The sequence below is a fragment of the Vulpes vulpes genome, unplaced genomic scaffold, assembly GCF_048418805.1.
Source record: "Vulpes vulpes isolate BD-2025 unplaced genomic scaffold, VulVul3 u000000690, whole genome shotgun sequence".
In the NCBI taxonomy this organism is placed as follows: domain Eukaryota; kingdom Metazoa; phylum Chordata; class Mammalia; order Carnivora; family Canidae; genus Vulpes; species Vulpes vulpes.
Genome location: NW_027325818.1, coordinates 685,581 through 696,017, shown reverse-complemented (window position 1 = coordinate 696,017; position 10,437 = coordinate 685,581). Strand labels below are relative to the sequence as shown.

General features: G+C 42.6%; 1 pseudogene; it reads right to left on the bottom strand.

Annotated features, from left to right (window-relative positions):
* Nucleotides 1-1,605: 1,605 nt before the first annotated feature.
* LOC112907600 (26S proteasome regulatory subunit 10B pseudogene) lies at nucleotides 1,606-2,836 on the bottom strand (annotated as a pseudogene).
* Between the last annotated feature and the right edge of the window lie 7,601 nt (nucleotides 2,837-10,437).

Here is a 10,437-nt window from a genome sequence, read left to right as displayed (position 1 = left end):
ATAACAGTAATTTCATAAAATAAGTTGGGAAGCTTTTTCTCCTCTCCTATTCTCTGGAAGAGATTGCCTACGATTGGTATTAACATTTTGTAGAATTCTCCAGTGAAACTGGAAATTCTTTTGGGGGGGTTTAAAATTATGAATTCAATTTTCTTAATAGTTATAGGGCTATTCAAATCATCTATTTCCTATCGAGTGAATGTTGGGAGTTCATGTCTTTCAAGGACTTGTTGGTTTCATCAAAATTCTCAGAATGTATAGAGTTATTCTATTTCCTTACTATCCTTTTGATTTTTGAAGGTTCTGCAGTGATATTCGTTTGGTTCCTGATATTAGAAACTTCTGTTTTCTCTCTTTTTTCTTTGTGTTACCAGAGTTTGTAGATTTCACTGATCTTTTCAAAGCCCCAGATCTTTGTTTCATTGATTTTCTCTAATTGTTATTCCTGTTTTCAATTTTATTGATTTCTCCTCTTATTTTAATTTCCTGTCTTCTGTTTGCTTTGGCTCTGTTTGGCTCTTTTGTTCCTGGTTCTTGTCTTTTTTAGAACTGAATCAAACATTTTATTCAACTTTTTAGGATGAGGAAAACAAATGATATAAAAAGTAAGTCATAAGAAATGCTCTCTTGTACTATTTCAACTACCTTCAATGTTTTTTTTTTTCACATTCTTTTTTTTTTAATTGAGGTGAAATTCACATAATGTAAAACTCACCATTTTTAGAATGAACTTTTCAGTGGATTTAGTACATTCAGAGTGGTATGTGTCCACCCCCACTGTCTAGTTCTTTTTTTTTTTACCTTTTTATTTTTTTTTATTTTTTTTTATTAATTTTTATTGGTGTTCAATTTACCAACATACAGAAAAACACCCAGTGCTCATCCCGTCAAGTGTCCACCTCAGTGCCCGTCACCCATTCCCCTCCAACACCCGCCCTCCTCCCCTTCCACCACCCCTAGTTCGTTTCCCCGAGTTAGGAGTCTTTATGTTCTGTCTCCCTTCCTGATATTTCCCAACATTTCTTTTCCCTTCCTTTATATTCCCTTTCACTATTATTCATATTCCCCAAATGAATGAGAACATACACTGTTTGTCCTTCTCCGATTGACTTATTTCACTCAGCATAATACCCTCCAGTCCCATCCACGTTGAAGCAAATGGTGGGTATTTGTCATTTCTAATGGCTGAGTAATATTCCATTGTATACATAAACCACATCTTCTTTATCCATGCTCACACAGCAAATACGAAAAGCTTCAACATACTCATAACTTTTGCTGCAATAAATGCAACATTAACAAACATACAAATTTCTTCTTTATCAATCTTAAAAGTAGAATTACTGAATTACTAATTTTTACAATGTTATTCATACTTATTTTTTTAAAGATTTTATTCATTATTCATGAGTGAGAGAGAGAGAGGCAGAGATACAGGCAGGGAGAGAAGTAGGCTTCACGCAAGGAGCCCGATGTGGGACTTGATCCCAGGTCTCCAGGATCAGGCCTTGGGCTGAAGGCGGCGTGAAACCGCTGAGCCACCGGGGCTGCCCCATACTTATTTTTATTCATAAGTTTTTAATGAGATCATTGCCAATACATACATTATTTTCCTTAACTTTATTTTTACATTAAGCCAGTATCTGTCATGCAACCATCAAAAACCTCCCAGTAAATTACACAGGTTTGTAGTCCAATTTAGACTCTAGCTTCTTAGAATCAGCCACTTTTCTGACTGCTTTCATGAAGTCTTCCTGTACTACAACGTCAGCATGAATTGCAAACATACCTGCTTCAGTACAAATATTTCTCAGGTCTGCTCCATTAAAGCCATCTGAAAGCTTCACAATTGCTTCATAATCTTTTTCACCATGCTTTGCAATGGGACCTGCATGGATTTTCAATATATCTAATCTTGCTTGTTCGTTTGGTAGATCAATATGTATTTTTCTATCTAATCTTCCTGGACAAAGCAAAGCAGGATCCAGTGTATCTGGTCTGTTTGTAGCCATGATCATTTTAACTCTATGTATAGTATCAAACCCATCCATTTTATTCAGTAACTCCATTAAAGTTCTGTAAATCTCTCTATCAACTGAAGTACCCTCAGAAAACCGACGACCACCAATAGCATCTATTTCATCCATAAAAATAATGCATGGTTGGTGATCCCTGGCATAATTAAACATTTCTCTGATCAAACACTTTCACCAATGTACTTGTCTACAATAGAACTAGATACAACCTTTAAGAAATTGCAGTCTAGCTGCCTAGCAACAGCTCGAGCCAAGAGTGTTTTTCCTGTACCTGGTGGTCCATATAACAAGCAGCCTTTTGGAGGTATTATTCCTACACGCTGGAATAATTCTGAGTTTGTAAGAGGTAATTCTATCACCTCTCTTAATTCCTGAATCTGTTCTGATAGTCCTCCAATTTCAGAATAAGAAACATTTCCAGGAGCCTCATGAGACATGTTGTAGACCAATGGATCCACTTCTCTTGGCAAATATCTCATGATAGTGTAGTCATATCCAAAGCAATTCTTGTTCCTGGCTTCAGCTTACTTTTATCAAGCTGTCGATGACAACCCACAATATATCTTGGTCCATTTGTAGCTTTAACAATGAATTTTTCTGCAGTTAGTTGCTTAAGTACTTCACCACAATCTGCCCAACACTTTGTAGGGCCTTCAGATTATTTTCAGACTTTTCATACTGCTTAGTAAGTTCTTTTAATTGTTCCCTTAACTCCTTGAGATGGCCATCGATCTCCTTCTGCTCCAGCAGCTTCTTGAGGTAGTCCTGAAGAGCGCCTTATCTCTTGGGTCTGCCATCATGAGAAGCTGTCGCTCATTTGTTCCTAGTTCTTAAGGTAGGAAATTAGGTTACTGATTTGAGACTTTTCTCTTTTCTAGTATAAGCATTTGGTGCTATAGATTTCCCTTTAATGAACACTGCTTTAGTTGCATTCCACACATTTTGCTGTGATGTATGTTCATTTTCATTCAGGTCAGTGTATTTTTAAAATTTCTCTTGAGAATTCATCTCTGACCCGTGAGTTATTTGGAACTGTGCTGTTTAGTTTTCAAGTGTTTAGACATTTTCCTGCAATCTCTCTGTCATTAATTTCTAGTTGTATTCCATCATGGTTACAGAATACATTCTGTTTTATTTTCATTGCTTAATTTGTCGAGGTTTGTTTTATAACACAGGATGTGGTCTAACATAGTCTGTGTTCCATGGGCACTTGAAAGGAATGGGTATTATTCTGTTGTTGGATGGAGTGCTCTATAAATGTCACATTAGATCCTGTTGGGTGAAGGTGTTGCTGAGTTCTTCTATATCCTTGCTGATTTTCCGTCTGGGAGGTCTATCCCAGCTCCCCACTCAGTCTTGTCTGACACCACCCCCATAGGGAGGTTTGGGTTGCCTAGCTACAGCTTAGCAAGGGTTTAAGTCCATGTTTTCCCTTTCCCCATCCCCAGATGGGGTTGAAGATGGGGCCACATTTTTTTCTTCCTAGGATACTTGCCTAAAGGAAAGCAGTTAAATTCTCTGCCTTGCTAGTCTACCTCCTTTTCTGGTCCTTTGGTTAGAGGCACAGGCTATTTGGTTTTGGTTTTAGTTTTAGTTTTGTCTCCACCCATTGGTGGCTCCAGATTGCAGGCTTTTTGAGCTTCAGCTCTGAGATATACAAAGCAAAACAGAAATCCAGGGAACATACCACCATGTCATTCCTAGAGTTCTGAGGTCTCTTGCTGTTGTACCTTCTTCCCTCCACCTTCCAGAGTCTTCTGTGTTGATTTATTTATAATGTTGAGGGCTTTGGGTTGTACTTAGTTTTTAGTTTGTAGTTTTACTTAGTGGGAGGAATAAGGAAATGTATATCTACTGTCTTCCCAGAAGGAGAAATCCAGACTTAATCTTTTAAAATGTTACATAACTTTGCAGAGTATGACTCTCAGCAGCTTATTTAACTATTTACCTATTTTATGAACTTAGCTTGTTTCTAAATTGTGATGGCCAATTATTTCCATAAGCATCCACTCAATAAACATTTGTGTACATGTGCAAGAGTTTCCTTAGGATAGATGCTAAGAAATGGAGTTGCTGGGTATAGGGGACATGCATTTTACATACTAATAGATGCTTCCAAATTTCTGCCAGTAATTCTGTAATCTGCCCAGTAGAGTATGAGAATAGCAGTTTTGTTCACCTCCATGTCAACACTCGATATAATCAGATGTTTAATTACCAACCTGATGGGTGAAAGATGGTATCTGATGTTTGTTTTCATTTGCTTTTCCTTGAGTACTAGAAGTCAAGCATTTTTTCAAATGTCCATTGGCAATTTGTACTTCTCCTTCTGAATTGACTGACCAAATACCTTGCCATATTTCCTTAAGATGGTTTGCCTTTTTTATGGATCTACAGAATCAATAGATAGATATAGATATTTTAAATATATATTAACATATATACGTAGAGAGAGATACTAACTTTTGACCTAATACATATATTGCAAATAATATATTTCTCCCAGTTTATCATTTGTCTTTTACCTTTATTGATGGTGTCTTTTGTCTAGGAAATTTTTTTTGATGTAGATTCAGATGTATCAATCATGCTTTTATGCCTTTTGTGTTGTATGCGTTGTTTAAAAAGGATTTCTCTACACCAAAGTCACAAATATATGCATCTACATATTTTTATTGTAGTTATAGATATGCTTTATTTTTTATAGTTAGTTGTTTGAGCTATCCAAAATTGCATGTGTGCGGGTGTATTTAGTATATGGTTAGAGATCTAGTTTTTTCCAAATGAAAAGCCAGTTGTTCCAATACTTTGTATTGAATAGCTCATCCATTCAGCTCTGGCTTATAAATGCCACTAATATTACTTATTTAATATCTTTACATGTGTTGGTTTGAGGACTTTCTATTCTATTTCACTCATTTATTTGTTTAGTTCTGAGCCAATACTGTACCTTATTAATTATTAGAGATTTGATATTTTGTATAATAAATTCTCCTTCACTGCATTTCCCAAAAAAAATTGTTTTAGCTTTTCTTGTGCATATTCTTTACATATCCTTGCTCAAATCAGTTTGTCAGATTCCACAAAAAATTCCTGTGGAGATTCTATTGGGATGGTAATGAATTCACAGATTAAATTAGGGAAAACTGAAATCTTTGCTCCTTTTTTTTTCATGCAATTTTTCCTCCTTCACAAAGAATGCCAGGGACCCTGACGGGTATGGAGATGGACCTAAAAGATGTTTAGGGGATAAGTAACTCCCCACAGGACCCTCTCCCACTTGCACACCCATTTGTTTCTGTGTATTTGTAAAAGCCTGTACTTTAGACTCCAAGAGTAAATATTGATTAGAAACATGGACTCTGGGCACTAGGTCTGCTGTTCAGTGGTATTCCCAAAGTGGGGGCAAATCCTTTTCCTGATTAGAAAGAAACAACAACAACAACAAAAACTAAATTCTGGCTTGATAACATACTTCATTGGACTTTAAGGAAGGGAGTAAGGAGTGGTTGAGGTAGACAAGCAGCACACAGTAGCATTAGGAGACAGTGGGGTCGTGATTTTCTATCTGGGAGAGTCCAGGATGACAGCAAGTATACATGGTGGGAGGAGGGAGTACCAGGAATTAGGAGTGGCCCCTTATTCCATGCTGCTGTCTATGGGGTCAAGTTCTGAGGAACTATAGAAACACCCATTCCTAGGAGTGTGCTCACATTCATGTCCATCCCTATAGGGCATATAGGGGAAGATGAACTGGGTTAGTAGCTGGGCCTGTTGGGCCTGATGTTCTGGATAGACTACAGTATGGGTATGGAGGTGGACCTGACTACTTTTGGGTCCACTGCTGACATACCATTCCCCAGTTCTGTGGAATTTCTGTCTCGGTGGGGGTGCTGATGCCTAGAAAATTTACTCTGGAACAAAAATGGCCCATTCTACCACAATGGAGCCATGCTGCCTGCCCAGTGGTATGTTATTGAGTGTCACTAGCTGGTAGCAGGCACTTACAGCCAGTTGGAAAGTCTTGATCCTTGGCCTTGGGGTAGAGCTGCCTACTCAGTTGCCCTGGCAAACTGTAGACCTAGAAGGATATTCAGTAGCATAAGGCAGTCTTAGAGTTTAATTGAAGCCCTCCAGACTTTTCCCAAGGAGGATATAGGGGCTGGTTTAGAGGTTCTTGGGGATGTGCAGATGCTGTCTGGGCAGGGAGCTCTGCCCTACCCATGTTCCATCTGGCTGACAGGGTGGACACTGCCCCAGGGCGTATGTACTCTCCTCCCCACACACAGTCAGGGTCATGGTCTCCAAGGCAGGAGTGGAGCCTAAGCCACCAGCACTACTGTATGGATTTTAGCACCTAACAAGGCTGACAAACCATCATTCTAGTAAAGAAGGCAAAATCAATTGCAGTAAATACCTTGAGAGGTACAAAGTCCTATGTGGATTTTACTTACCTCACCTTTAAAATCCAACCAATACTAAGTCTTTTCCCACCCTTTCTCCCCCCCCCCCCCCCCATTTTCATGGCTCAGACTTAGACCCTGCTAAGTGCTACTACTGGACTACCTCAGATCCATTTCTTGGATCTCTTTTCCGTTTGTGCACCCTCCTAACTCAAAGCTCTGATCATGTCCTCTGCTCCGCCATAAAACATGTTTACAGAGTCCAGCCCAGCAACACCCCCCCCCGACTTTCTTCTCAAATGTCATTTACACCTTTTCTTTTATTTCCCAAATCGTTGGTATTTCTTCTAGTGCTTGATTTTGAAAGTCCTCTGAGGTGGCCCAACCTTCTCTTTCTGCGTTTGTGCGTGCTGGGCAGATGCTAGGAAGACGCTGCAGCTGGATGCTGTGGAAAGCTCACCATGAAATTTGGAGTCAGATAACCGGTTAATCTACTGCCCCCTCCCCCCAACACACACACCTCTGCTTCTTGGCTTCTTAACGCTGGCCCTCGCTTCACCTTTCTATCATTCTAACTCTCCCCCTCTGTTAAGGCCGCGTGAGAAAACGACCCCTATCTGAGTTTAGTGGCAAAGACTTCTGGAGAGTGGTAGCGAGTGGGGCCTCCAGCGCCGGAAGCTTCCAGGACGCTGGGGTTGGAGCAGAGTTAGGCACCGGCTGGCGGAGCAGGTGCTGGCGCACAGCTGCCATCGGGAACTGCCGGGGGCTGCTTTTTGTGCGCAGAGCGTCTCCGGGCGTCTTGGTGCGTCACCGGGTGCGTGCAGAGGCGGCGGGGCGACGGGGCTGCGTGGGCGACCAGCGCGGGCAGAGCCCGCGCGATGATTCACGGTCCCTCGGTACCTCCGGAACAAGACGCTCCTTGGAAGCGGCCCCGCTCCCTCCCGCGTTCTTCCCCCGCCGCACCCAAAGGCTAAGGCAGCCCCGCTCCCGAGAGAGGGCGCTGCAGTGCAGCCGCGCAGTCGGGCGCTGCTTCTGGCTCAGAGGAAAAGAATCCGTGGGCTCAGGCGGTGGGCTGGGTGGGAAATGTCTCTCTGCAGCCCCAGCGGCGGCTTGGTTTTTGACACCGAAATGAAATATCCCTAAAAATTATCAGTCCCCGTGCAGAGCGATGGAGCCGAGGGGCCCTGTTGGAGAGTGCCTCTTCTGGCTTCCCTCAAGCTTTGGAGCAGTTGTGGAAGCAGGGGACTCCCCCCACCATCCCCAGAGAGGGTCCTTGATAGGATGAGTCTCCAAGGCTAAGTAGCCCAGCCCTTCATCTTCTCCCCTCTGACCTTTCCCAGCTGAGGTGAGGGAGATGATAGGGATTTGGCCTAACTGTAATGAAGGGCAGGAGAAAGCCCTCTAGTCATCAGGGAGGGCACCAGGGTTTCCATGCCAGCCCCATCTCAAGGTTGCTGTGTGACCTCAGCCATGCCATTATTCACTGATTCAGACAACATTCACAGTGTTCACAAGGTACTAGCGGTAGGGGAGATGGAAGAGGCCAAAGCTATTGAATAGTTACCCCAAATTTAATGCAGCTATGCCTCACACAGGGCTCCACACATAGGTGATCCATAAATATTTGCTGAAGGAATAAATGATGTAGCTTAATCACTGCACATTAGGGCAGGGACTTGTTGTCACTGATGTGTCCCGGGTGCCTGTAACAGTGCCAGACACACACAGTAGGCGCTAAATATATTGCCAAGTGAACGATAGAGGAATGCATCCAGTGTTTTGTGAGTGCAGAAGGCACCTACCCCACAAGAGTACCTGATGTTTGAACCAGATCTTGAGGAAGAGTGGATAGTAGCTGGGCACACAGGGCCAGAAGAGAGGGTGATGCCAGCAGAGGGAAGAGCCTGTGCCAAGGTACAGAGCCCTCAGTGTCCTCACCTGTTCGCACCTTGATTCCATCCTGTAAGAAAAAAAGAACAAGGTTGACCCTGTAGTTGCTCAGATTCCTCTAGTTCTAAGAATCTCTGATCCTAGAAATGAATACATGTACCCAGGTTAGGACCTGACCAGTGCTGAGCAGCTTTGCATTCCAGGAGATCCAGGTTTTGACTTTGGCTTAGCCCAACTTCAGAATAAAGGCTTGGGGATCTTAGGCACTTCTTTTCCATCCCATCTACTCTATCACTTTGGAAATCTCTCTCAAATTCCATACAATCAATTACACCACAAAAGTCAGCACTAATTTGTATATTGCCATGATTTTCCTTTGTATTAATTGGGTTTTTTAAATAAAGCCTTTGTTAGTTACAGATTTTTTAAAATAAATTTTTATTTATTTATTTATTCATGATAGAGAGAGTGACAGAGACACAGGAGGAGGGAGAAGCAGGCTCCATGCCAGGAGCCCGAGGTGGGACTCAATCCCAGGACTCCAGAATCACACCCTGGGCCAAAGGCAGGCACCAAACCACTGAGCCACCCAAGGATCCACTAGTTACAGATTTTTAAACTTGTGGTCAACACGGAAAAGTATCATGGAAGAAAATAAAAATCACCCATACTTTTACTACCTGATGTAATTCCTTAAAGATTTATTAAAATCCACATACGTGGGACACCTGTGTGGCTCAGTAGGGTTGGGCATCAGACACTTGACTAGGGCTCAAGTCATGATATTGTGGGTTTTGAGATTGAGCCCCACCTAGGGCTCCACATTATGGGGAGTCTGCTCCTCCCCCCACCTTGTATACTCTCTCTCTCTTTGTCTCTCTCTCTTTCTTTCAAAAATAAATACATAAATCTTAAAAAGAAATCTGCATACATGTGAACTTGTAAAACTCACTGTCACAGATGGTTGCCCTATGAGTTTTATATTCCCAACAAAGAATGAGCTGGGGGCCATCCTCTCTTATCCTCTGTTAGTTGGGTCTCTGATGGGAAGAGATGTTGGCTAGGACCCCCAACACTTTAATTCTTTAGCCAGCTGTAGACCATCATGTTGCTAAGTCCTCAAAGAGCATACTGCTCAGAGGACTTTCCATTGGGAGGCAGGGCTCTGGACCTGAACCACTATGTGGTTCCCCCTCTAGGTTTGGGCTAGATTATGTGGGAGCCACCAGGCCTCATTCCAGACCATAGACAGCACTGAGCAGCTTTCTGGAAAGCCTGGGGAGAGGCTGCTTAGGAACTTACTTCCATACCTGCCTGAAGGGGCCTCCACAAATAAACCCATAACCCTAGCTTGCTCAGTTTCCCTTAGGCCTCCTATGAAGAGCTCCATCCCCAGCACACTGGCCCCTTTCTGTGACCTAGTTCCTTGCTATTCACTGCGTGATCCATGGGCCAGCAACATAGACAAGATCTTTATTTTATTTTTTTTTAATTTTTATTTATGATAGTCACAGAGAGAGAGAGAGAGAGAGAGAGAGAGAGAGAGGCAGAGACACAGGCAGAGGGAGAAGCAGGCTCCATGCACCGGGAGCCCGATGTGGGATTCGATCCCGGGTCTCCAGGATCGCGCCCTGGGCCAAAGGCAGGCACCAAACTGCTGCGCCACCCAGGGATCCCAGACAAGATCTTTAGATGATGGTTTGTATGGTAACGTTTAAGAAGCAAAGTGCAAATTCTATTTCAGAAGGTCTGGGATGGAGTCTGAAATTCTTCATTTTCTAACATGCTTCTGAGTAACAGAGATACAGCTTCTTCACAGAACACACTCTGAGTTGCAAAGATCTAGGAGCCTCTTTTGCCCTCCCTTGTTCTCCCCGAAGGCAAAGGGGCTGGAGAGGTCTCGAGGATTTTCTAAAGGTTAAGATGTGTAGACCCATGTACCTATACACACACAGAGTTGAGGGCTGCATCATGGGTGCTTCATAAATGTTTGATGAGTGAATCCATGAAGTTAAGGTGTAAAAAGACCTAAAGCTACGCTTGCACTCCTCCAGCCACTTGCCCATTTCAGTGTCAATATCATCAGCTTCTTGGTCACCAGATGAGAT